Raw genomic sequence first — 4614 nt, 5'->3', positions numbered from 1 at the left:
TGCAAGAAAGTGCATAAAGACTAATAAAACAAGTGAAATTAGCTTGAAAAATGAGTATATGATGACTTGTCATCAACGCGGAAGCGTGGACGACGCGAATGCGTAGCAGGGAAAAAACGCGAGTGACGCGTCCGCATGGATGACGCAATCGCGTGACGTGCGCGATCTGCAGAATTACAAAAGTCACTGGCAGAGATTCTGGGCCGCATTTCAACCCAGTTTTTGGCCCAGAAACACAGATTGAAGTCAGGGAACTTGCAGAGACTCATCATGCTTTTCATAATTCACTTTTCATGTTTTAGATGTAGTTTTTAGAGAGAGAGGTTCTCTCCTCTCTCTTAGGATTTAGGTAGGATTTTTAGAAATTAGGATTTTGGACTTCTCATAGTTTTAGGAGTGACTCTCGATCCCAGGTTCAATGTTCTTTTACTTATCTCTTATTTTCAGATACCATTAATGCTTGCTTGTATTAGTTATGTTGCCTATTTGGCTTATGCTACATTCATGTTATGATTTTCTTATTTAATATTACTTGAGATATTTCAGTTCAATATTGCTCTTTTTATTCATGTTATTGATTCTTCCCAATCTGAAGACGCTTTTATTCCAGTAGATTTAATTTCCTCCCTTTTGGTCTTGGTTAAGAAATCAGTAACTCAGGAGTTATCTTAGCTCAAGATAATTGATAACTGTTATCCTTGCTAATTGAACTGAACTTCAATAATCCCAACCTTTTCTTAGGAAATAAATAGGATTCGAAGGTCTAACTAATTAGTCCCTTGACTTTTCTTTGCTCTAGCAAAGGTCAACTAAGTGGAATTAAGATTCAACTTTCATTATTATTGCTAAGAATAACAAAGTCTGGAATTCCAATTTCTCATACCTTGCCAAAAGTTTGCTTTACAGTATTTATTTATTCTAATTGCTATTTAAATTAATTGCCATATTCACTCCTCATTCTTGAAACCCCAAATTTACAATCTCCATAACCAATAATAAGAACATACCTCCCTGCAATTCCTTGAAAAGATGACCCGAGGTTTAAATACTTCGGTTATTAAATTATTTAGGGGTTTGTTACTTGTGACAACCAAAACATTTGCACGAAGGGATTTCTGTTGGTTTAGAATCTATATATACAACGCGACTATTTTTATAAAATTCTTTACTAGCAAAAATCCTAATGTCATTACTCTTCACGTTAGTGGTCTTAACGTGACCACTAACGTGGACACTATTGGCTTAGTCCAACGTTAGTGACAAAGGTGAGTGTCACTAACGTTGGCGATTGCTTTCTCTTCCCACGTTAGAGTTCACGTTAATTGGATTAACGTGACTCTTAATGTGGCTAAATGTGCCTTTTTGGAACGTTAGTGGTATTCACTTTTACCAATAATGTTGGAGATCTCCTTCTCCTCTACGTTAGCTACTACGTTAATGTAATTAACGTGGCAACTAACGTGGGCTATGATGGCTTCGAAGGTGTTATTGGCGATCACTTTCTCCATTAACGCTACAAGCTTATTCCCATTACACGTTAGTGGTCACATTAATTAGATTAACGTGGCTACTAACGTGGCTCTTCCTTGCTTCCTTTATCCTGAAATCAAGCAAATAAAGTGCATCAAAGCTCTGTTCCAAGGCATGAGATCATGCATTATCCATTTTATCATTAAATTTCTGCATAATTCTCATGAAACCATGTAAAGTTCACAATGTTTGCTTAAATCAAGGTGTAATTGTATTTTTATCCAAAACTTGTTTATTTACTAAGAAAATGCATGAAATTACCTTAAAATAGTAAAGAAAAGGTCAGTGAAACTGGTCAAGATGCCCTGGCATCACAACACCAAACTTAAAGCTTGCTTGTCCCTAAGCAGGTACTGAAACATAGGAAAGATGAATGAAATAACAAGATAAACAATTCATTATTATAGAAGTCAAGTTCATGGTCTATGGGGTTTCATGCATAGCAACTTAGGTTCATTCCTTCACTGGTTTTTAGGTCCTTATCATACTCTTGAATACTTGCTTGATTGCATCCTTTGAGACTTCTTATTTATTGATCCTCCCTTATTTTCTAGGGTTTATTGCATTATTTTTAGGCTACGTTCTCTGTGAGAGGGTGACTCTTTAAGATAAGCTTTCAGCCAACACTCCCAAACCAGTTGGTTTCAAGGTGTTAGGTGTTAAGACATCCCTAAGGACTTACACCCTCAAGTCTCTTTCCCCCATACATGCACACCACAGGCACATGGTTTGTTATTTTTCTTCTTGAAACCTTGGTGTCCAGGACCTCTTTGGATTACTAAGTCCTCTGTAGCAAATGTTGCTCTTGATAGTGGACTTTCAGCTGATAATCCCGGGTTAGTTAACCCAAGTTACCAAGTGATAAGGCACCCCTGAGAGCTTATTCATCTAAGCGTATCCCTTGTACAGGAACACCACAGACACATGCCTCAAGATTCAACCCTTGGTGCCTAGCCTTATTTCTTATTGTTTTTCTTTCCATTTCAAACTCTTATTGTTCTTTCTCTTTTCTTATTAGGATATTGTTGTTTGGCTAGTCTCAAATGATGTGTTTCAAGCATGTGATTTAGAGCATATAGTTGCCTATATACCTTGTTGGTAAACCAACTTAGCTAATTAATTACCATACCACAAACTTAAGAACTCACTTCACAAGATAAATCCCACTCTTGTTTTTTATAACATTTTCTTTTATTGACTTAAGGGACAAGCATACATGTAAGCAAGATGAAAATGAAAGCCAAGGACCTAGACTAGCACACTTAGACCTAAATAATGAAATTTTAAAGGCATAATTGAAAGTTCCTAAGCTACTATGGTAGCATGTTCTATTTCATACATGATTTTCCTTATTTAAAACTTGAAAAAGATAGAACGAAGAGGGAACTCCACCACCTTTTTCTTATTGGAATGCTCATGCTCTCTCTCTTGTTTGTCCTCTTTATGTCCACTTGCACTACCCTGCATCTGTGTCATTCTGGCCCTTTTCCAATCTTCCAGTGCTTTCCTTACTGATTCATGACTCTTTTCGGCTCTTTCTCGTTTCGCTTGTGCTAATTCATCCTTTACGTCCTCATATCTTGTTATCCCAGGGTGCAATACAGACAGTTGTCCGACCAAGTATTCGAGCTTGGCTTGAGTGTTTACATGATATACAGTCTCACTCATATAGACTCCTTCCGAGAACACTCTGTATTCATCAAAAAGATCTGCCCGTTCTCTTTGTTTTCGATGCATCTCATGAATGTGTGCACCTTGATGTGCTTGGATGTTAATTAGCTTTTGGATGGCTTCTTGTTGCTGATCTTGCTTTTGGTTCAACTTGTGGAAGGATTCACCCCACTGTTTCCCTTGTTCCAGTTGCTGCTCCATCAATTGCTTTTGCCACTCCCCTTGTTGATTCATCCATCTAGAGAGTGATTCTTCTTGGCGATCCATCATTTGCAGTTGAAGCTCCTTCTGTGCCCCTTGATTCTCCATGTATTGCCTAGACAAGCCATCAATAGCTTCTTATAATTGATGCATGTCTAAAGTGAGTGGGGCTTGTTCCTCCGGGTTTTGTCCTTCTTCCACTTGATGGGCTGGCCTCTTTCTTAGTCTTCGTTGAGTTAAGGGAGGTGCAACAGCATGTATCCATCGAAGAGTAATTGGGATGCCGACTTTTATCCAATCGGGGTTTCCATCTACGAACACCACCCCAACCTTTGCGCACAGACGAAAAATGGTGCTGGGGTAGCCTAACCTTACTCCAGAATCACTTTTCTAAGCGAACTTCCGAATGCCCTGAGCTATGAGTTCGTGAACTTTGATCTCTCCCCCTCTGAGTATACATTGTACCATTGTTGCTCTCTTAAGGTTTACCTCTGAGTTATTTCCGGCATGAAGGATGGATCTCCTTATAATTTCGAACCACCCCTTTGCTTCAGGGGTGAGATCCTCTCTTTTAATGAATTTGGGCTTCTTATGGGAATCTCTTACCCAATCCGCTCCTAGTATGCAGATATCTTCTACAATCTAGTCATAATTGGGACTGCTATCTATTATGGATTGATAGCTCTCTTCTACGAATGGTATGGTTTGTAGCTTTAACACCCTCATTATGTTCATGGGACTAAAATCCACCATCATCCCTCTTACAAAGCTTATGTAAGATTCATCTGCCCTATCATACCTGACCGCGTTTGCATAAAACTCTCTTACAAGAGTTGCGTTTACTCTTGTGACCGGATCAGTGAGGAGCTCCCATCTTCTCTTTTCCACCTTCTCTGTTATTTCGGGGCACTCAGTTTTTGTGACTTGGAAGCCTAACTCATATATGATCTCTTTCTCATCCATCCACTCAAATTGTAATGCATGGTGAAAGGTTCTAAATTTCTTCTCATCAAAAGGGGGTTGCTCCATAGGCTCCTTCCCTTTTCTTCTTTTAGATCTCGATAATTTCATGAATAGGAATTGGTAATGTGACAAGGCTTTTGATGGGGGAAGAAGTGTTGAGCGTGTATTCTGAAAGTGGGGAATTGTAATGGAAGGGTGTAAAGTTTCGGAAGAAAGAAGAAAAAGAGATGGAATGGATGGATATTTGAA

Source organism: Arachis hypogaea, chromosome 3, assembly GCF_003086295.3.
Source record: "Arachis hypogaea cultivar Tifrunner chromosome 3, arahy.Tifrunner.gnm2.J5K5, whole genome shotgun sequence".
Classification (NCBI taxonomy): domain Eukaryota; kingdom Viridiplantae; phylum Streptophyta; class Magnoliopsida; order Fabales; family Fabaceae; genus Arachis; species Arachis hypogaea.
This window is presented reverse-complemented; position numbering follows the sequence as displayed.